Raw genomic sequence first — 24,589 nt, forward strand, 5'->3', positions numbered from 1 at the left:
GTCGAGATGCCGCCAGTCATACAGACATTACACAATCAAGGAGTACAGGACGGTTACATAAATATCTTTGGAAGTAGCTACAGAGATTCCACAGCTACCTTAATTTTCCACAAGTAGAAAGATGCCTATAAAGAAAGGGGTCAGACAAGGAGGCACAATCTCTCCTATGCTATTCACTGCATGCTTGGAAGAAGTATTCAAGCTGTTAAACTGGGAAGGCTTAGGAATAAGCATCGATGGTGAACATCTCAACAACCTTCGGTTTGTAGATGACATTGACCTGCTCAGGAACACTGGGGATGAGTTACAACAAATGGTTGAGGACCTTAACAGAGAGAGTCTAAGAGTGGGGTTGAAGATTAATATGCAGAACACTAAGATAATGAATAGCCGGGCAAGGGAACAAGAGTTCAGGATCACCAGCCAGCCTCTAGAGTCTATGAAGTAATATGTTTACCTAAGTCAATTACACACAGGGGACCCTGATCATGAGAAGAAAATTTACAGAAGAATAAAAATGCGTTGAAGCGCATTCGGCAGACATTGTCATATCCTGACTGGAAGCTTACCATTATCACAAAAAGTAAAGGTGTACAATCAGTGCATTTTACCGGTGCTGACATATGGGGCAGAAACTTGGAAACTGAAACTGACAAAGAAGCTTGAAAACAAGTTAAGGACCATGCAAAGAGCAATGGAATGAAGAATGTTAGGCTTAGCGTTAAGAGACGGGAAGAGAGCGGTGTGGATCAGAGAGCAAACGGGGATAGCTGATATTCTGACATTAAGAGGAAGCTTTAGCTCGGGTGCTCCTATCTAAATACACGTGAAAGAAGTTTTTCTCGACAACCACTGCATCGAATTTGACGAGGTTTGTTGCATTTAAAAGAAAAAGTTAAAATCTAGTGACTGTCTGTTTCGAATTTTCGTTTTAGGTCGTCAATCTTTTATTAAAATTGGTCGAAAATGGCAAATTTTCAGAAAACGAAACTATCACGTTTACAACTCTAAGCCAGCAATGAAAAATGATACCACAATTCTGTGAATTGCATCTAATAGTACATCTAAAGGGGACAAAATTGATGTGTTACACATGAATCCCCAAAAATTTAGTAAGATGTTAATACAGCTTTTGCAAAACCCTTGTACACAATGTAACGAAATCACGTAAAACAAATTGACATATCGAACTTGTCCGCTTTTAATGATCTAATGGATGCCGATTACAGAACTGCAATATCTGTTCTTGTTGTGGAGCTATTAGTTTCTAAACTTCGTGCTTCTGTTTTCCTCGTACTTCTATATATTTGAATATTCTTTTAACAAAATTCAGGCCCCAAATTGATATTCCGCTTATAACAGTCACTAGAATTTAACTTTCTCTCTCAAATGCAATAAATTTCATTAAAATCGGGCCAGGGGTTGTCTCAGAAAAGCGTTTCTGCGTTTGACATGTATTTGAATAGGCTGCGTCGGAGTTGGTCCCGAGCTAAAGCTTCCTGTTAAGAGAAAGAAATTAAGCTGGGCAGGTCATGTAATGCGTAGGTTAGATAACCAGTGGACCATTAGGGTTACAGAATGGGTGCCAAGAGCAACACGCACACACACATGGGGCTCGGAAATTTTATATAATTGTTATAAACTATTATATGGGTTCCATATATATATATATATATATATATATATATATATATATATATATATATATATATATATATATATATATATATATATATTGTTACGTGTGGAAAGACACAGACGAAAGATGCTATTTACACGCTATTTACACTGGAGCCAGGCTGACACTCGCTCGTGCCAAGGGCACCAACAAATTTCTTCGTCGTTCTCGCTTCGGCTCGTCTCTTGAGCATCGCTCGATGATATCGTAATATTACCCTCCCCCCCCCCCGCCCCGGCGGCAAAAGCACCGTCACGGTGCTGTTAAATATCCAAGGTGCATGGAGAGTTGTAGGGCTTGAGTCGGGCAACGTGGACAATGTCATTGGTTGTCACAGCGGAGGACGTAGTGGGCGTGGCTAGAACGATTTCATAGGTGACATCGGTCACTTAGCGTATCACGCGATATGGGCCTATGTAACAGGGAAGCAGTGTTTCACAAAGGCCGACTTTACGCGATGGTGACCAAAGCAACACGAGGGCACCGGGCACAAAATGGACATCACGGTGACGGAGGTCGTAGCGTTGTTTCTGCTTGTCTTGAGACACTTGGAGACGAGCGCGCGCAAGTTGGCGAGCATGGTCAGCATGGGCGATTGCATCACGGGCACAATCGCTAGTTGAAGCTGTGGCGGACGGAAGCACAGTGTCCAGTGGTAGCGTCGGTTCGCGGCCGTACAAGAGGTAAAACGGGGAAAAGCCAGCTGTTTCGAGACGGGAAGAGTTGTATTCGAAGGTAATGTAAGGTAGAGCCAGGTCCCAGTCACGGTGGTCGTCTGAAACGTATTTGGATAGCATGTCTGTAAGGGTGCTGTTCAAACGCTCAGTGAGGCCGTTCGTTTGGGGGTGGTAGGAGGTGGTAAATTTATGCTGTATTGAGCAGGCACGCATGATGTCGTCAATGACTTTGGCCAAAAAGGTGCGGCCGTGGTCTGTAAGCAATTGACGCGGAGCACCATGCATCAAAATGATATCATGTAGGAGGAAGTCCGCAACGTCAGTTGCGCAACTGGTCGGAAGAGCGCGGGTTACGGCGTAGCGGGTCGCGTGGTCCGCTGCGACCGCAACCCACTTGTTTCCTGATGTAGATTCCGGAAATGGGCCGAGAAGGTCCAAGCCGACACGATGGAAGGGCTCGGCGGGGATGTCGCGCGGCTGCAGGTAACCAGCGGGAAGTTTGGAAGGCTTCTTGCGTCGTTGGCAAAGTTCACATGCGGCGACGTAACGTCGTACGGAACGGGCAAGGCCCGGTCAGAAAAAACGGCGACGTGCACGGTCATAGGTTCGAGATAGGCCGAGGTGTCCTGCCGTTGGTGCATCGTGAAGCTCTTCTAGAACGATTGAGCGCAGTTGTTTAGGTATTACAAGTAGGAACTCAGAGCCGTCTGGGTGAAGGTTACGACGGTACAGAGTATACCGTCGCGGAGGACGAAGAGGCGTAGAGTAGCATTGGCCGGAGAGTGTTCAAAACGGTCGATGAGTGCTCTGATGTAGGCGTAATGGCGTTGCTCGTCGGCGAAATGAAGCAGCTGGGATACAGAGAATACGCAAGAAGCACAGGCAATATTGGAGGAGTCAGAGTCGTCAACAGGGTAACGCGACAAACTGTCAGCGTCTTGGCGCAGGCGGCCAGACTTGTACATTACGGAATATGAAAATTCCTGTAGCCTCAAAGCCCATCGACCAAGCCGGCCTGTAGGATCTTTTAGCGACGAGAGCCAGCAGAGAGCATGATGGTTAGTGATTACGGAAAAAGGGCGACCGTAAAGGTAAGGACGGAACTTCGCAACCGCCCAGACAACAGCAAGGCATTCGCGTCCCGTAATGGAATAGTTGCGATCCGATGGTGCTAAGAGGCGGCTCGCATAAGCAATAACGCGATCCTTGCCATGTTGACGCTGGGCTAAGACGGCATCTACGCCATGACCACTGGCATCTGTACGTAATTCTGTAGGGGCATCAGGGTCGAAGTGGGCGAGCATGGGTGGTGAGGTTAGAAGAGTGACGAGACGAGAGAAGGCGGCGGCTTCTGCAGTACCCCACGAGAATTGTACGCCTTTCTTCAAAAGATTAGTTAGGGGCCTAGCAATTATCGCAAAATCTGGAACAAAACGACGAAAGTACGAGCACAGCCCTACAAAACTTCGAACGTCTGCGGCTGTCTTCGGAACCGGAAACTCTCGGACAGCGCGAGTTTTGTCGGGATCAGGCTGTACTCCGGAAGCGTCAACGAGATGGCCCGGAAGAGTAATTTATCGGTGACCAAAACGACATTTGGACGAGTTGCAGCTTCGCCTTCAAGTATAGTTGTGAGACGCTCAACGTGAGTGGCGAACGTTGGCGAGAAGACGATGACGTCGTCGAGGTAGCAGAGGCATGTGGACCATTTGAAACCTTGGAGCAAGGAGTCCATCATACGCTGAAAGGTGGCAGGGGCGTTGCATAATCCAAACGGCATTACTTTAAATTGGTATAGGCCATCAGGTGTGATGAACGCGGTTTTTCTCTGTTCATATCGTCAACAGCAATCTGCCAATATCCCGAACGAAGATCAATAGACGAGAAATAGCTGGAACCGTGCAGGCAGGCAAGGGCGTCGTCTATACGTGGGAGCGGGTAGACGTCCTTCTTTGTAATGCTGTTCAGATGACGGTAGTCTACACAGAAGCGCCACGTGCCGTCCTTCTTCTTAACCAACACCACAGGTGACGCCCAGGGGCTCGATGAAGGCTCAATGATGTTTTTATCGAGCATTTTGTTCACATCATCTTGAATTACTCGGCGTTCCGCCAGAGAAACTCCATACGGTCGTCGGTGACTAGGCGCAGCATCGCCAGTAAGAATGCGATGCTTGACCGCGAGTGTCTGTCCTAAAGGGCGATCGTCGAAGTCGAAAATATCGCGGTAGGATGATAATACTTCGCAAAGGTCTTCAGCCTGCGTAGAGGAAAGGTCCGTCGCAAGCATTTTCTTTATGTTGGGATCGACGCCCGAGGCTGGCGCGAGGGGCATGCTAAGCTCGCGAGAGCCATCGGTCGATAACGCTGCCACGTATTGGTCGCCGAGACAATCAATGATGGCAAGGCAAATACCTTGCGGTAGAATTTGCTTTGCCAATCCAAAGTTACAGACAGGCATTCGAGTGGGGTTTGCAGTAATAGTAAGTATACTGTGAGGCACGGTGACGTCATACTGTATTGGGATGTCGGGCAGAGGTGTGACGAGGTACTCGCCATCAGGAACTGGTGGGAAAGACAACTGTTCAATGTAGGCTATGGACTTTGGCAGCAGGCGAAGAAAGCCGGTGGAGCGTAAGCGGCAGTGGGGTGCGTCAGAAGGTTCTGCGAGCATCGGCAACTCAAGGCGAAGGGTACTGGAAGAGCAGTCAATAAGAGCAGAATGGGCGGAGAGAAAATTGAGGCCGAGAATGAGGTCGTGGGGGCAATGAGCAATTACGGTGAAGAGGACAGGAGTGTGGCGGCCGGCGATGCTGACACGTGCCGTACACATGCCGATGGTAGGCACAGTACCGCCATCCACAACGCGGACGACACGTGCCGACGCTGGGGTGAGGAGCTTGTTCAGTCGTCGGAAGGCAGCACTCATAATAGAAAGATGTGCTCCTGTATCGATGAGTGCCGTGACAAGATAGCCGTCAACGTCAACGTCAAGAAGGCTTTGGTTAGTAGGTAACGTGAGCAGAGGATTTGAGGGCAGGGTCGACAACGCAGCTTCACCTCCAGAAGCTGCAGTGCCTAGTTTTCCGGCTGGGTCCGGGAGGCGATAGGCGGCGAAGAGAAGCGGTGGGGTTGGGGCGAACGAGACTGGTGGCGTCGAGGCGAGGGCGAGCGGCTGTAGCGAAGGTTCGGAGCAGGGGCATCAGCGGTAGTGGGTTCATGGCGGGTGGCATAGGGTACAGAAGGCCTAAAAGTGCGGGAATAAGTGGCGGCGTAAGTCCGAGGAGGTGGTGGCCATCGGTTGCGGCAGTGACGGGCGACGTGGCCGATGCGACAGCAGTGGAAGCAGGTCGGCCTGTCATCAGGGGTACGCCATTCGGACGGGTTGCGGCGAGATGGGGCAGAAAAGGACTGCCGGGGTCGAGGAGGGCCGCTAGATAACTGGGGAACGCTGGGTCGAGACGTAGAACACACGGTGTTCAGACCCATGTTTTCAAATTCCTGTCTGACGACAGCCTGAATCATCGCAATGGTGGTTGCTGGCGGATCGGGAGGCGTCGTGGAGAAGGCTGGCGAACAGGCGGCCTCGAGTTCGCGGCGAACGATACGGGTGACGTCGTCACAGGGGGTGGTCTGACGCGGTCGACCCTCACATGTCGACGTAGCAGCAGTGTTGGGTAGCTGCGCAATGTGGTGTGAGATACGGCGGCTCTTAGCCTGTTCAAGGCGACGGCATTCTTTTATAATGGCGTCGATAGTCGAGACGTTGCCGAAAACAAGCAAATTGAAAGCGTCGTTGGCGATGCCTTTTAGCACATGTGCCACTTTATCTGCTTCGGACATATCGTCAGCTTTACGGCATAGAGACAAGACGTCGAGGATGTAGGAAACGTATGGCTCTGTAGATGACTGAACACGACACGCAAGAGCCTTTCTCGCGTCAGCCTTGCGCCCAATGGTGTCGCCGAACAGTTCCCGTAGCTTTTCTTTGAAACTGTCCCAACTGGTTATTTCGTCATCGTGCGTTTGGTGCCACACGCGTGGGGTGCCGCCGAGATAAAAGATGACATTGGCGAGCGTAATTGTTGGGTCCCACCTGTTATTAGCACTGGCGTGTTCATAAAGCTTGATCCAGTCGTCGACATCCTGTCCCTCCAAGCCAGAGAAGACACCTGGGTCACGATGTGGGGCAACCGTGACGATTGGAGCAGCCGGACAAGCCGAAGCCGTTGCAGAGGCGGGCTCGTCACCGGGAGGCATGGCGACAAGCTCGGTGTGCCGACCACTTCGGAGTTCCGTGGTGAGGACAGGGATCGCCGACCTCCACCAGAAATGTTACGTGTGGAAAGACACATACGAAAGATGCTGTTTACACGCTATTTACACTGGAGCCAGGCAGCCAGGCTGACACTCGCTCGTGCCAAGAGCACCGACCAACTTCTTCGTCGTTCTCGCTTCGGCTCGTCTCTTGAGCATCGCTCGATGATATCGTAATAATATATATATTTCTTGCACTTGAAGAAGCTTCGTGTGACCTCGAGGAACTGAGCGCTGTAGTGATGGCATTATATGAGAATATACAAGACCTCCTAGTAGGAGACAGTACAATTTCACAGCCTGAGTCCTCTCGGTGATGTAATGTTCCTTCGTCCAATTGTCGCATATTTGGCTATCACTAGTACTGCTTCACATTCCCGGCGAAACTGCAGCCTCTCTCTCTCTCTCTTTTTTTTTCCCTGAGTCTGAGCATAAGCACTGCTGCGCATGAGCGCTGGTGATCCTGATTTCCAGTGAATCTGGCTTGGCCTCATTTTGGTTACTGAGTGAATTATACAGTGTTCCCCAACTATCATGCACCAAGACTTAAAAATAAAGCAGTAGCGTTACTCAAAGAAAACCTAGTGCAAATTGTTTCCAGTACAGTACAGTGGAGTAGCCGCCAGTAATTCTTTCGTTACTGAGATTCAATTCGGTAACTGTAATTAATTATCTAACTCGAGAAGTACTGTCCTAATTGTCAAAGTGTCACTGACTCATTTATAGGCACCCAAAATGACATATGAGTGTGGTGTTTTCAGCGACGTACTAAAATTACGTGTGATTTCTTTCGACTGCCAAAGAAACCTCACGAAATATGCAAAATACCAAATCAGTGCGCTCACACCCGCATCATAAAGCAGCGCCCTGAAATAAGCTGAATGAAAGCAACTGTATTGCCTGTCGCAAACTCGAAGAGACAGCACATCACCTTGATAATGGTACGGAAGGAGTACCAACAGTAGGTTTTGTGGCTTTGCAGCTATTCCTTCCTCTCATTTCTACGTCACACTTATCCGTCTCTCAAGGTCGTCTTATCACATTGATAACAAAAGCCTCTTGATAACACGGCCGAAGCGCCGCTCAAAAGCAATGTAATAGGCATAGGATGTTTCAAGATCCAAGCTTTGCTCGCACTACATCGAAAGAGTGCGTGCGAAGCTATATTTTGCTCCAGAAACTTGCTTCGGACCAAAGCCAAATTAAAGTGACCGTTTTATTTTTCATGAAAATGTATACGTGCTGCAAAAACAGGTTCATGTAAAAAAAATAAAAGTGAAATAAACGGACCGGGAAGCGACCAACGTGTAGAGAATAGACAAAACCGATGCGTTCAAGTAAGTAAATATTCCGCTTCTAAATGAGCCGAATCGGCAATCAAGATGTCTGCACAAAAAAAAAAAAAAATCAGATGATAAGGGCACACTGAAATCTATGAATTCATAAGCTCGTGAACACCAGCTGCTGCATAGAGGACATGTTCTAATAGGTCTCCTTTTGCAGCTACGCACTAATGTGTCCGTTATATCACATCTTCAGTGGTTTTCTTGATGACTGACGCCGGAATTCTACGGCAACCATCCGTTATCCTTGTCTTGAGCTAATCTGACATCCGTCTCAATCATGTAAGTACGATCTTTCGGGTAACCCCAAAGAAAGAAATCGAGTGGAGAGGTCAGGTGACCTAGCCGGCCAATTTACAGGCCCGTGCCTTCCAATCTATTGCGCATGAAAAGTTGCATCCAGCTAGTTTCGTGCTTGGCTGCTGCTTTGTGCAGGTGCCCCATCTTGCTGATACCACAGAAGTGGAAGACGTGACAGCAAGACTTCGCTGAAAAAAACATCCACTACTCCAAGTATTTCGTTCACGTAACGCTGTCCAGTCAGTGCGTGATCAAAGAAGGTGGGACTGATTATAGCACCGTCGTAAATTTCGAACCACACATTGAATGACCACTGGTTCTGGTGCCGATTGCACTTCACCCAGTGTGAATTGTCACGCCAATAGTGTGCATTATGCAAATATATCTGGGTGTTTCTGTGAAAATTGGCTTCATCTGTGCACGTGATGTTGCTCAAAAAGTCCAGTGACTCGTCGGCTTTTGTGAGAACCCAATTCGAGAAATCTAGACGATTCTACAGGTATCTATCTTCCGAGCACTGGTGCTAATTAAGGTGGTACGGGTGAAAGACCATCGTTTAGAATCATCCAAACTGATGACTTGGAAATTGGTACCTGGCGTTGCATGCTCCAGGGTAGCGTATCGTACTGCTGGCGAGAAGTAGCGGCGCCTGTCTATCGAAGCTCGACCGACGTTACTTATTGGGTAGCGTGGCGTTGTCGGCGGGCTCCGGTAGACCATGGCGACCAAGCAAGGGCGTAACGATTTTCTAGTGCGAAACTTGCACGGTTTATTCAAAGGTAGATGAAAGAAAATGAGAAGAGCATGAAGTGATGAAAAGTACATTTCGGAGCCCCTTAAATAGGCTTTCTACAATCGTGGGTGGGATCTTGCTTCCGACGATGTCACGTGACCGGCACAGAAAGAGGGCCCCTCCTCCTCTGGTTATACCGATCCTGCTGAAAGGAAGACGTCGTCCCGCCTCCTGGAATTGTAGACGCCTGTCCGCCTCTTCTGCGCTTTGCGGGTTCGTGGAAGTTCTCTTCTAGGTCCAATTCGAGGAAAGGGCCTCTCTAAACACGCGCGCGCACGCACGCACGCACGCACGCACACACACAAAAGAGGCCTGTACATTGCGGGGCTTCCGGCAGACGGGGCACACTCGAGACGGTCATGGTGAATTAGAAAGTCACGCTTCATTTCGACGAGGCCTGGTAAAGAGAAAGTTCTTTCTGCACGTGGATCAGGATGCCCACAATAGCAGGCGAAGTCACGCCTCATTTCGACGAGGCAGGATGAAATGGTCGGTTGAAATTCCTTTCAACACGTGGTGTCAGACGCCAACCCTAACACTGGGTGGCGACGTCCCGCGCGCTAGCATGAGGGTTTGAGGCCATAAATGCTAGAACATACGTGCATAGGCTAGGACTCAAAGATGGAGTCCTACGCCGAGTTTCTTGAAGCTGCCGGTTTGTCTCGGGTATCATCATTTCTGATGATAGTCGATGCATTTGGTCTACCACCACACTTCCATGTCTGATATATGTTTGCGGCCTTACTCTTGTTCTCATTCTCAGCTCCCAAAGCAAGGATCATTTTTACCTTCTGCTCATTAGAGAAAGACATGGCGACTACACTCTTAGGCAAAGTTACACCCTTTGGCTTGCCCCTTCTGCCACACAACAATAATCGTAATCTGCCTTGATGCGTTTCCTTTGTTTAACGCTGCGAGCTCGGTACTTTCCAGTAACGAACAGCACGCGCGTTATCAGCATACAACAGTTTACACCCTTTGGATTGCCCCTTTTGATAACGCGCGTGCCGTTCGTTACTGGAAAGTTCCGGCCTCGCAGCGTTAAAGAAAGGAAACGCATCAAGGCAGATAACGATTATTGTTGTGTGGCAGAAGGGGCAAGCCAAAGGGTGTAACTTTGCCTAAGAGTGTAGGATGAAACGAAACGCACCTTTAAACCTTTGCACTGACCTCAATTCGCTTTTGTGGTGATAGTTATTGTGGCAAAAAAAAAAGAAAAAATATCGGTGCACTTTATCTACGCTGAGACAACAGCTATCACAGCTTGTTTCCAAGAAACACCAAACGCAATATGTTACTTCGGCGGGGGCGTGGCAGATAAGGCACTCGCTCGATCACAATGTTATTCTTTATTTCCTTTATTTCGTTCTGAATAACTCAGAGGGAACCCGTTCGAGGGCGCTGCTTTATGATCCGGGTGGGAGCGTAGTCACGTGGTATCCTCCATATTTCACGGAATTTATTTATCTTTTCGAAAACATTTGTGCGAAATTAGTACGTCACTGAAAATACCGCAGTTAGATGAACCTTGGCTGTGCCTACAAATGCCTCATTGACAGTTTGATAATTAGGATAGTATGTCTCGAGTTAGATAAATAATTATAACTACCTGATTAAAACTCAGTAACGAAAAAATTACTGGCAGCTACTTCACTGTGCTACAAACAATATGCACTAGGTTTTCTTCAAGTAACGCATTGCTCTTCTTTCAAATCTTGGTGCATGATTGTTAATTGGAACCTTTCGAAATAATTTTTAATTGACCAGCTCCATCTCTTTCAAAAATATAATAAACTTTGTCCTGTGTGTATATTTAAATATATTGTGTAGTGGTGTATTGCGTTTACAGTGGAAATTTAAAACAATGTTCAAGTGAGAAAATACAGATGAGGCAGCCGCCGCTAGTGTTTCTAATGTGTGTGTCCTCCTATTGTCAGGATTTGGAGAAATAAAACGAAAGTATGAATTAAAAGCCATGCATGTCCGTGCCAACAATGATGCACCCTATTCACCACATTAAAATTGAAAGTGAAAAGGTCGAGGAAAGTCAAAAGAAACCTCAAATGATGTGGATGAAAGAGCTCTGGTAATGGCACTTTAGGTGTGTGTGTCTTTGGCGGGGGGGGGGGGGGCTCAGCCCCCCTCCGGAAAACTCCAGGAGGTTAGGGCCCTGGAGCCCCCTCCGTAGTCGGCGCCTATGGAATGAGGCAAACTTAATGTGGCTTGTGTAAGTTTTGTTATATATAGAGAATGCTCTTTTTTAGGAATTATTCTTCACCGCTCTTTAATCAAACATTTGCATGGTGTGGCCTGGAAAGTGGGATTTTTTTTACTATATAAAAGTAGGAGAGCCCATGTCTCCTTTTCTCACCTGGCCGTAGCTGCACGTGGCTGTCCGGGCGACTGAGCGTATACGCTGCTCGCGTGTCGCTTCGTAGAGCAATCTACAGTGGACGCATTGCTGCCAACTCCAGATAAATTTCCTTAGATCTAGGGATTTTTGGTGTTTAGGATTTTTTTTTGTATCCAGGGAAAACTTGTGAAGGAAAGAAAAACTTGTACTGCAAGAAATTACGCTACCACATCATTTAAGCTGGAGTGCAGCGACTTCGTTAATAAAGTTTATAAAAATAAACTTGACAATAAATTTAGACTACGCTTTCGCAGTCGATCTGCATAACAAAGAAGTATATTGCCAAGTGAACAACCATATGCATCCTAATAAATAGGGAAATCTAGATAATTTCTTTATCCGATTTAGGGGATAACAGGTTTCAGAGGTTGGCTGCACTGAGCGCATGTAAAGGTTAAGTATGAGTGAGCCGAGATGGCTGATGGCTTCACACGCTCCGTCTTCCCGCACGCATATTGTTGGAGGTCGCATAATCTAAAATTTCCGAGGTACGGTGAAGCAAGAGACAGCACAGAGCATTCGCTCTTTTGCGCTGTGACAGCATTGTGTTCCCGGTGAGCGACACCAAACTTAATTATTAAGCTACTGTCATAGAATTTATACGGCTGATGAAACTAAGATGCTTGCTACGTGTAATTGTCTAATACATTACTATCGCCGTGAATGCTTCACCTTTCGGGCGAAGTTGCGACTTATTTTCCTTTGTGCTTGCTTAGTACTATGTGTGTGTGATACCGACTGGCGTGGAGGAATGAAATAAAACTAGGAGGGGACATTCCGTCAAGCAGCTAGCCTCCACAAGCCAACTTGCCATGAAGCCATTCATGCTTTTTCTCCCAAGAAGTCTGCCCAACACGTGACTCTGTGCTCGGAGGACTCGGTCTGGAGTGCTTGGTTCCCGGCAGGTTTTGATAGACGCGCGCTTGTTCAGGTGCTTTTAGAGCGCACACTATAGGTGCCTTGCCAACTGCATTGTGCGCATTTTCTCCCTATGTGCTTGTGAAACTTTGGTTTGTTGCAACGTATAATTATTGAAATTATTGTCTTCGTTGCAATGTGCGAGTGTGTCTGTCAGCCGCACGTTGCAGAATGTGCTCAGTGCACGAAGAGCGTGTACGGAGCGCGGCGGTGGAAGGCACTCAAACTTGCCGCGACATGCTCACGTATGAGACTGACCCTTTTTGGCATGAAACAAAGACTATGACGGAGCGTCACCCATGGCTATCTTAAAGCCTAGCAAAAAAAAAAAAACTCATGGTCCGATGGTTCGCAATTATCAATGATTTACTAATGGCAGCTGCGTCAGCAGGAGGTCATGGTATGAGAAAGCAGGTGTACATGTACAAAGCATGGATGCAAGGGGGGGGGGGAAGAGCAACACAAATAAAACCATCGAACCCATGCTTTTAAGTCTCACACACACGGCTCACACACACGCACACACACACACACACGCACACACACACACACACATAGATGCAATGGTCCGGAGCCGACGTCAAAGGGGCTTCGTAGAACTCTGAGCCGTCCCGGGTAGCGTGCCCGAGTAGCACATTGTCTTGCGTCTTGGTCGGCGCGTGGGAAGGAGCCTTCGTCGGCGTTCCCGCGGCAACTCCCCCACTCATAGCAGAACAGGGCGGCGTTGTCGTGTTGCGCACAAAGCCTGCTGCGTCGAACTCGGAGCCCTCCCGGGTGGCGAGCCCGGGTAGCACATTGTCTGGTGTCTCGAAAAGCGCGTGGGGAGGTTCCGCCAATTACCCCCTCCCCCCTCGAGAACTCCCCTAAGCTGACCCCTCGCCACGTGGCTGCCGGTCATCCGCAGTTCTCTGAAGTGCGCCACCGTCGCGGTTGGATCGGAACACGTGCAGCGGGCTGAAATAGCTGCAGGCCGACCCTAAGACTGCCTAATGAGACAACTGCGATCTTCACGGAGGAAATGAGACGTCTATTCCGTCACGCCGACGCCGAAATGGCCGAGGAGAAGAAAGTCCGCCTACTCATGCGTGGTGGGAAAGAGGAACGTTTTGCCGGAATGGTACGAAGCCCACCGAAGACCGTCGACGAGTTTCTTCGCGAGGCCACCAGCATCGAGAAGACACTCGAGATGCTAAACCGGCAATTCGATCGCAGCACGAACTCTACAAACTACGCCGGGGTTCAATCACTGGCTACCGACGATCTACGCGAGACTATCAGAGCGGTCGTACGGGAGGAGCTGCAGAAGTTGTACCCAAGGTCGCAGTCCCAAGTGGATCCAATCGCTGAAATCGTCAAAGAAGAGGTTCAGCGATCGCTTGGAGTCCCTGAGGCGCAACCACAATCACCGCAACCTCAGCCGGAAGCGATGACCTACGCCGCCGTCGCCCGCCGTCAAGGTCCCCCTCCGCAACAACGCCAGGGCCCTGTAACGCCGCAATTCCGTCGTCTACCGCCGCCGCCGCCAGCACGCCCACCCGTCGCCCAGCGCAGCTACGCGAGGAAGACGGATATTTGGCGAGCCCCCGACCACCGCCCGCTCTGCTACCACTGCGACGGAGCCGGCCATGTGTACCGCCGATGCCCATATCGCTACCTGGGATTGCGAGGGTTCGCCGTCGACGCACCGCGCCCTCGGGAAGGTGAACGCCCTCGTGACATAGCTGACTACCTCGCCGCTACTCAGTGGAGCCCTCGACGACCGTCCCGTTCGCCGTCACCAGGCCGCTACCTGTCGCCGCAGCGCCGACCATACACCGGCCCAGACGGGGCCGCTCTGCGAGCGCATATCCGGAAAACTAAAAGCAGCAACCGATGGAGGTGCGGTTGCTGTTCGTAGAACTGACGAAGATCCTCCGCCGCCGATGAAGACGCCGAAGAGACCATCTCGACGACATAATAACGACACGCCGCCGTCCCGACGAAGCCAGGAAGCAAAGACTACACCGACGAAAGACGACTTGACGACGCAGCCGTGATCCGACGCCAAGACCTAACTGCAACGCCAGACAAAGAACCACCGACCTCGACGTGCTTCTCGACGGCCACGCAGTTACCGCCTTAGTGGACACAGGGGCTGATTACTCCGTAATGACTGGACACATCGCCGCCCAGTTGAAGAAAGTTAAGACCGCATGGGAAGGCCCTCAAATTCGGACCGCTGGAGGACACCTCATCACGCCGACTGGAATCTGCACGGCAAGAGTAACCATTCATGACCGGACTTACCCTGCCACTTTCGTTATCCTCCAACAGTGTTCACGAGACGTAATTCTCGGTATGGACTTCCTGAATCAACACGGCGCAATCATCGACCTGAAGTCGAAGTCCATAACGCTGTCGGAAGATAAAGCGATACCGCCGGAGAGCCCTCGTAGTCACCACGCCTTGAGTGTGCTCGAAGATCAAGTGAGCATCCCGCCTCGCTCCAGCATTGTTATTTCGGTCGGCACCGAAACACCCGCTGACGTAGAAGGCGTCATCGAAGGCGGCCAACGTCTACTGCTAGACCGTGAAATTTGCGTCGCAAGAGGGATCGCTCGACTGCATGGAAGGAAAACTGAAGTGTTGCTGACAAACTTCAGCCAGGAGTTCAAGCACATCAACAAGGGCACGACGATCGCGTACATCGAGGAAATTCTGGAAACCAGTAATGCGTTTGTCCTGTCGGATTCCGCCGCATCTACCCCGACGACCATGGTTCCCGAACCAGACTACGACATTAATCCAAGTATCCCCGTGATTAAGCAACAGCAGCTCAGAAGTCTGCTCCGATGATACAAAGGCTGCTTTCCGACGTCATCGAGGATTCGACAAACGCCAGTCGCCAAGCATCGCATAATCACCGAGGAGTGCGCTCGACCACTCCGCCAGAGCCCTTACCGAGTTTCGCCTCGAGAACGTGAAGCTATAAGAGAACAAGTCGACGAAATGCTGCGCGACGACATCATCCAGCCGTCGAAAAGCCCGTGGGCATCCCCTGTTGTCCTGGCGAAGAGAAAGGACAGAACCCTACGTTTCTGCGTCGATTATCGTCGTCTGAACAAGATCACGAAGAAGGACGTATACCTCCTCCCACGGATAGACGACGCATTGGATCGGCTCTGCAACGCTAAATACTTCTCGTCGATGGACCTCAAGTCTGGCTATTGGCAAATAGAAGTCGACGAAATAGATCGCGAAAAGACCGTCTTCATCACCCCAGACGGCCAGTACGAGTTCAAGGTTATGCCATTTGGACTGTGCTCGGCGCCTGCAACGTTCCAGCGCATGATGGACACGGTTTTAGCAGGATTGAAGTGGCAGACCTGTCTCGTTTACTTGGATGACGTCGTTGTCTTCGCCGGAAATTTCGACGATCACCTTAGGCGGCTTGCAACAGCACTAGAGGCCATCAAGTTATCAGGGCTCACTCTGAAGCCAGAAAAGTGCCGCTTCGCTTACGACGAGCTTCTGTTCCTAGGCCACGTTATGAGCAAGTCTGGAGTCCGCCCCGACCCGCAGAAGACAGCTGCCATCGCAAAGTTCCTGCAACCCATCGACAAGAAGGCAGTGCGTAGATTTCTTGGCATGTGTTCCTACTACATGCGATTTGTCAAGGACTTTTCACGCATCGCTGAGCCGCTAACACAGCTAACTAAATGTGACGTCGAGTTCAAGTGGGAAACGCCGCAGGCCGACGCATTTCAAGAACTCAAACGACGCATGCAGTCGTCGCCCGTACTTGCGCACTTCGACGAGCACGCCGATACCGAAATACACACTGACGCCAGTAGCCTAGGCCTCGGTGCCGTCCTAGTCCAGAGAAAAGATGGACATGAACACGTGATAGCTTACGCTAGCCGGTCGTTGTCAAAAGCGGAAGTCAATTATTCTACAACCGAAAAGGAATGCCTCGCCATCGTTTGGGCTGCAGCGAAATTTCGCCCTTACCTATAGACCGTTTTTTCGTAGGCGCCGCCATATTGTGAACGCAGTGGCGCCGCCTATGAGCAGCGCCATACTGGCTTGGGTAAAAGCGGTCTTTTGCATGGCAGGTATACGCTCGGCGGTAGGTTCTGGCGTTTGTTTTCGCGGTCGTGCGGTCTGTTTAGTATGACGTGCGTCTTCTACGTGGTAAACGGTTCTGTGAGACGTGCTCAAGTGGTTTAAGGCGTAATGGCCGGAATTTATGCTGGCGTTGAGGTGGACGGAACACGCAGCGCGATGTGTGCACGCATATTTGAGCCTACAATCAGCCTCGGAGATCAATTGTGTATTTCTGAATGTACCAATCACTAATGTGACCTTATTCTAGTATTATCCTCTATTTGTTAGCTGCGGTTAGGAGCCATGAAACATACGCGATGATCGTAACATGGTCGGCTACGATAGGAGCTGTGATGTTATACTTTTACAAGCGTTCAAACTGTTCGCTGCAGGTTACATTGCGTGACTATACTTGGTTCGATGGATCAGGTTTCCGCCCCTGAATAAAATAGTTTTGGCAAGTAATACCAGCATACCTTACAGTCTGAATTAAGCTTGTCCAGAAAAGAGACTGTTTACGAACTGCGCGAGCGTCCTAAGCAGTGGTAGGTGCTGGACTACATATATATTTGTTCTATATACCGCATGGTCCAAGCATACGGCATCAGCGGTTATATATTTATAAACGTTGTGCGGCGTGATTATGCGAGGTCCTATTGCGGCGTTAGCTCGTTTTCTCTTGCTTTTTTGAGAAACAGGATGATAAACGAATTTTCTTTTCGGTTGTGTTCGTTCCGTTCTCTACGACGCACTCACACGTATTACGGAAACTTTGTCCTCAAAAATAGGCATCGCATTCTTTTTATGCGATCCCTCTCATACATTATAGCAGTATACAGGCCAAAAAGGCAATGCCGAAGCGCACAGCTTACATATGTATCGTGCTGGTTCACCAACCGCAGTGATCGCTGTGTTGAGCAGCGCCATCGGCCTCATGCAGGAAGGCTAGCGTGGACATATAGTAATTTCAAGCCTACTAGACTTGAAATGCGTGAGAACGATGCCGGTGCATCACAAATCTTTGATAGCGCCTGCCGCTTAGATGTTTCGTGGTTGCCTTATGTTGGCCGTGCACGAGCATGCGCTCTTATGCTTTATGTTTTACTCCCTACGCCAAGCGATCAGATAATGAGCAGATTTACCATTTCATGCTACTAATACAGAGACGCCGTTTCTCTTCGTTGAATTAAAACCGTTAAATGCAAAAGAGTTCACAACTCACAGACGCACCACGGCTGACGATGCGCATCGCGTGTTTGCGCCCCCAAGAGATATTTCCGCGTACTGTAGTTACCGATGCACTGAAAGGCTTCCCTGACGACCTTATATGAACGGACATGGCTTAAATTTGAGAAAGTACCATCTAAAACATCTCCAAATCGTTCGGCAGCACGCGACAGCAATACTTTCAAGCAGCGCCGCACCGGATCGCCCAAGCCAGAGAGGAGGAAAGGCTCCCCGCGCGCCCTATCCTCCTCGCCCGATGAAACGGTCTATATGGCAGGCCATTCAAAGTGGTCAGCGACCATCACGCGTTGTGTTGGCAAGCTAACTTAAGAGACCCTTCAGGACGGCTGGCACGGTGGAGCATCAGACTACAAGAATACGACATCACTGTAACGTACAAGTCTGGACGAAAACACTCAGATGCCGATTGCCTATCACGCGCCCCCATTGACCCGCCGCCGCAAGATGATGAGGATGACGACGCCTTCCTTGGAATAATAAGCGTGGAAGACTTCGCCGAACAGCAACGAGGAGACCCGGAGCTAAAAGCCCAAGTCGAGTATTTGGAAGGGCACACGTACCGACGTTGTCCCTAGAGCATTTAAGCGTGGATTGTCTTCATTCACGCTTCAAAACAACCTACTCGTGAAGAAGAACTTCTCACCAGTCCGCGCCAACTACCTTCTTGTTGTTCCGTCGGCGCTGCGTCCAGAAGTACTGCACGCCTTACATGACGATCCGACCGCTGGGCACCTCGGTTTCTCCCGGACGCTATCGAGGATACAAGAAAGGTATTACTCGCCGCACCTAACCGCCGATATCGCCCGTTACGTCAAGACATGCCGAGACTGTCAGCGACGCAAGACACCACCGACAAGGCCAGCGGGATTACTTCAGCCGATCAAGCCTCCTTACCGACCTTTTCAACAGATCGGGATGGACTTGTTGGGACCGTTTCCGACATCAACTTCCGGAAATAAGGGGATCGTCGTGGCGACGAACTATCTCACCCGCTTCACTGAAACAAAAGCTCTACCGAAAGGCAGCGCAGCCGAAGTGGCGAAATTTTTCGTCGAGAACATCATGCTGCGACATGGTGCTCCAGAAGTCCTCATCACCGACAGAGGAACGGCTTTTACAGTAGAGCTCACGCAAGCCATTCTACAATACAGCCAGACAAGTCACAGGAGGACAACTGCCTACCATCCGCAGACGAATGGTCTCACGGAGCGCCTGAACAAGACCCTAGCCGACATGCTAGCAATGTACGTTGACGTCGAGCACAAGACGTGGGATGCAGTCCTGCTGTACGTAACATTCGCTTACAACACGGCGGTGCAAGAAACAACACAGATCACGCCATTTAAGCTGGTTTACGGCAGGAATCCGACGACGACGCTTGACGCCATGCTACCGCACGTCAGTGACGAGGAAAATCTTGACGTCGCTACCTATCTCCAGCGCGCCGAAGAAGCCCGACAACTCGCCCGCCTGCGGATCAAGAACCAGCAGAGGACCGACAGCCGACACTACAACCCCCGACGACGCTTCGTCGAGTACCAGCCCGGCGACCGTTTTTGGGTATGGACCCCGATACGCCGACGAGGACTCAGTGAGAAGCTACTGCGACGATATTTCGGACCCTACAAGGTCATCCGACGTATTGGCGCACTGGACTATGAGGTCGTGCCAGACGGCATTTCGCATTCACAGCGGCGCCGCGCACGATCTGAAGTGGTCCACGTGGTGCGCCTTAAACCATTTTACGGACGCTGACGAACTTCCTTATTTTACCCGCCGTGGTTGCTCAGTGGCTATGGTGTTGGGCTGCTGAGCACGAGGTCGCGGGATCGAATCCCGGCCACGGCGGCCGCATTTCGATGGGGGCGAAATGCGAAAACACCCGTGTGCTTAGATTTAGGTGCACGTTAAAGAACCCCAGGTGGTCAAAATTTCCGGAGTCCTCCACTACGGCGTGCCTCATAATCAGAAAGTGGTTTTGGCACGTAAAACCCCAAATATTATTAACTTCCTTATTTTGTTGTTTTCTTTGCTACGAGTGCTTTTCTTTATTACTTTCGTTTGTTTGCAGCATCGGGTCGATGCTTTTTAAGAGGGGGGTAATGACACGTGTACTTATCTTTATCGGGCGACCACGTTTCGCTGCCTAACAAATGTTATCGCACAGCGCGGGACGCGCCTGCATCTATCCGAAATTTCTGGAAAGTTATCGATGCTTCTATCCGCTTTCTGTTGTCGCCGAACCTTATGTTATCTGATTTCATCGCCTGACGCGAATGGTGTAGAACTTTGTGGAAGGCACGCGGGTCCCAACGATTAGTCTGGAACATTCGACGATTGATGTATAAAAGCCGACGCGCTTGACCCGTTGATCAGATTTTCGACGATCGCCGACCGTGTTCGCCGCTATCGTTGTGCTATAAGTGTAGCCTGTCTTGTGGGCAAAGGTTCGCCCAATAAAAGTTAGTTTTGTCGTTCACAGTATTGCTGCTGTGTTCTTCAACGTCACCACCACGTGACAATATAATCCCTGACAACATGTGCACAAAACCTACCAGGGATATCTCAAAAATGCATCAACATCCCATGTCCCCCACCGGACGTTATACGGGCATCCTGTGGATCTCACAGGGGATTATGCAGGAAAGATGTTCCGAAAAACGTCCCTTGCAGGACTTCCTCTGTGCGGGTTGTAACTCGCATATACAGGGTGTCCCAGCTAACTTTAGCCACAGTTTAAAACTATGCGAATGCCACGTAGCTGGACAGAACCGAGCTAATATTGTTTGCCGTCGCTTGGAGATACTCAAATAATTTTTTCATTCTGCCTAATCAGATAATTAGTGTTAATTCTCAAATATTATAGTTAGGTGAAAAGTGTCAATGAGAAAATTGTAGAGCGACATGAAAAACTCCCTATACAGCTTTCTGTTACTAAATACGTTCTACATAAACGTGTTTTTCCGAGCGTGAAAGAAGCCCGCAAATGCATACAAAATTGCCGCATGACTGGCCAATCGAGGCACCTTGCGTGTATTCGCATGCGGCCTTCACGTTTGGAGAAACACTTTTATGTAGCAGGTATTGAGCAACAGAAAGCTGTATCGGGTGTTTTTCATGTCGCTCTACAATTTTCTCATTGAAACTTTTCATCTCATTATAATATTTGAGAAGTGGATTAATTAGGACTAATGATCTAATTAGGCGGAATGAAAAGCAATTAAGTATCTACAAGCGACGGCAAACAATGCTACCTTGGTTCTGTCCAGCTATGTGGCATTTACATTTTTTAAACTCTGGCTAAAGTTGGCTGGGGTATATGTTACGTGAACTCTGTTATCACTTTCTTGACTTTGCATCGGTTTTAGCAGGTCCTGTAACACGGGGAACACAGAATTAAGATTCATTACGTTTGTTAGTGCGTTTATAACCAGATTGAAATTGTTTAATATAAAGGATCGAGCCATTCTTATTAGCTTAGTGGGCGTATTATCCGACTTCAGAACATTCTTTTTCCTTTAGCGCGGCGCTTTGTTTCGCAAGATTGCTATGGCATGTTGCTCGTGAAACCGAAATAACGAGGGTTTAATTGTTTGTTTTACTTCAACTTTTCATTGTTAGTATTTAATTTGTTATCATCGAAATACCAATAAAAATAAGTGTTGTGTAGTGACTGTTTTTATCTAGAAATTGAAAATGCATATAAATATTCTGGTCGTTTCTTTTAACGCACCATCATCATCATTTTCTCTCGTATTAAGCCACGGAGCCACGTTTTGAACAAAAGCAGAACTATGCAGAACCAGAGAGAAAATTCAACAAGAGGGGACACTCGGCGAAAACTGGCAGCAGGAAACACGTCACGCGTAATGTTCACACCATCTGTTAGCTGACGCGAGCATCGGAAAAAAAGAATGTGAAATGAACTTACAACGTTTCATTTATTTTTTATTCTTTCCCGCTGAAGCTAAAGAGTTTTGCTTATAGATGAACTTGTACTTTGCGACTTATTTTTATTGCGTTACCGAGCAACAACGTAACGGCCAGCCAGACGTGCCAGATGCATGCGTCATGCGCCAGACACCATAGAGTTTCCTTCTTTATTGTATGAAACTCTATGCCAGACACCGCAGACACGCCACCGAAGCGAGAGAGGCCGGCGGTGCATGTGAAGTTCGCCTGTTCAGCGACGCGTTTCTTTTGGATGTAGCCTGTTTGCTAGGCTCCCGGCGTATTCTTGCGTTCCTTATGCTCTTCGACACGGCACCAATGCACTATTGGACTACGGCAAGGCGAGAAATTTTGTTTGACAGTCTGCGACGCATTTCAAGCAATTTAGGCTTTTAGCATAGCTTTTACGGCACGAAACCGAAACTTGTTACGCAATTAGCGAAAAACAGCTAGGCCGTCTTTCATGCGTCTTGTCGCAGTTGAGTTAATGACTTGTACTGGGAGATGTTTGAGACGCTTTCTTTAGGCCGCAACATTATTGACTTATTTTGGTAGTTTTTTGGCACACTCGCCGCACCCGGCTTTGTGACGCACTGAAAAGCAACTGGGCCGTGTGACGCAGTTAGTTTCGCGTGTACTAAATCGTGCTGGTACAAGTTCGTGACGCTTTATTTCCGTGACCCCCAACATTATTGTAATTAATTTCTGTACTTTTTGGGGTATTTTTCAAGTACATGACCATAAGGAGGTGAAAGCGCACAGCAACAAACATCTATCATCCTGAAGAGCCTGCTATCTTCGAATTTTGCCGCACAGTACAGCTGGTTCGGAGCGAAAGGGAAGAGGTTCACTGACCTGAATATCTGCAAGATGATGTGTAGCAAGTTATTTTTCATTACGGAAGTTTTTGCTCTGCGTTTCTTTCATTTCTCATTGTTTATTTTTAATGTTTCATTGTGTATAATATTCCTAAATCACCTGAGGATATTTGATAAAACTTGCGCACACACCCACGCAATGCCTGTGCAGAATGCGAAGGCACAATGTGGATAACCCACAAAGCACTTGTTACTGTGAGACAACTGGGTGCAATCACTGGTGGGTCTATATTGTATGCTATTTTAAAAACTAGCTTATATGTCAATAATAAATGACTACCAAGTGCATCATTATTCAGGAAATTTGAGCAAGCGAGTGGTAGTAATGGTTGTGCAAGTTTCTGCTTTTCAATCCAAAGATGCCCTACTGGATTTAAAAAAAAACAATGGACGTTTTTGATGAGTGTGCAGGCAGCCTGACCAATGACAGATCCTTCAGCGCCATCCTGAAAGATAAAAAAGCACGCATGTCATGGTTTCGACACGCTCCTGAGAGGGCGGCAGCAGAGAGATGACTCAGCGTGAAGAAACCCATTTTGTGGTACGGTTATCATTTGACAATCATTTTTATGATACTCATTCTTTTTTCCTTTTAGTGCAACGTAAAGGCTTTCCAGTTCATTCATTGTCCATTTATGCAGTTGTAATGAGAAAAAAAGTTGTGGAACATTTACCTGAATCGTTCGTTAATTATGTATGTATCCCACACTTTGTGGGAGCTCAGGGAACGCTTAAAAATTAAGCATGCTGATTTTTATGTTCACAGTAGTTGTATATATTATAATGTTCACTGCTTTGGACATAATAAAAGTATTTGTTGTGTGGGTGTTGCTTCCAGAGTTTTTGAACTGGCGGCTCCATGGCAGAACCGATGTCTGAGAATTAAAAACATGCACCATACATATCAAGCACTATATGCAGTATGCACATTCTAGACTTGCCCTTCTTCCTCATTCTCCCGTTGAAAATCTCTGTGACACTCCAGTTTCTGAGAAAAAACAAGGCATCTAACATCCCAATCAAGTACTACAAGCAGTCACTTGGGGACATCCCAGGGAGGTCGTTTTTTGTCTCACTTGGGTAGCGTTCGAGATTAATCTCAAACATCCCCAGGATGTCCACAAAATCCAATATCGGACATCCTTCTTATGTCCCTACGTTGCCTTTGTGTTGTTGGGGAAGATACCTATATATAACTCCTGGTTATCAATAATCACAGATAACCATTTATGTTCCATAGATGTCCACATGACATGATGGTTTAAACATTGCACACACCCTATAGTTATCTTGATTTATCCAAACAGCATTACAAATACATACTATGGATATTATAAGTACGATCCAGATCACGTTGCTGTAACGATATCCCAATATAGGTCTATAGAACACCTAATGGATATTCTCCCGTTCAAGCTTGGTGCCACAGCATAGGTACTATCAAGGAGAAATCTAATGTTCGCAGCAGACGCTGTGTCACAGAACGCCCAAGATCAGACACGTCGCGTGCACACATTAGTGCGCACGCCCGCGACGAGGAAGCGCAGCGTACTCATTCGTCTGGACCTTCCACCTGGCACACTGAGAATATTAACGAAGTGCTGCGCGTGACCGCTGTGGCAGCGAGGAAACTCTTGAACACGTTCTTTGACGTTGTTCCCGATACAGCGTACACAGGTAGTCACCGGTCGCTTTCGTAGCAGATTGGAAATAGCGGAGATAAAGCAAAAGCACGTAAAAAAAAAGAGAGGAGGTAGAGAATGCCCGTGAGAAATAGCCTAACAGGCCACTCGAATGCAAAAACTTCAAGAGCGCCTTGACCGACTTGTGGTGCTGGTGTTCCAGAAAACGAATTCTGCAACGATTCGGTTTTCGAAGAATTCGCTTTGCGAGCAGCGATTGGTCGCTGCCTGGGTGACGCTATCGCCTCGGGGCGCGCACGCAGATTATGATGCCGTAACGCACATGTCAATCCTGCGGAAACCGAA

This window comes from Dermacentor variabilis, chromosome 1, assembly GCF_050947875.1.
Source record: "Dermacentor variabilis isolate Ectoservices chromosome 1, ASM5094787v1, whole genome shotgun sequence".
Taxonomy (NCBI): Eukaryota; Metazoa; Arthropoda; class Arachnida; order Ixodida; family Ixodidae; genus Dermacentor; species Dermacentor variabilis.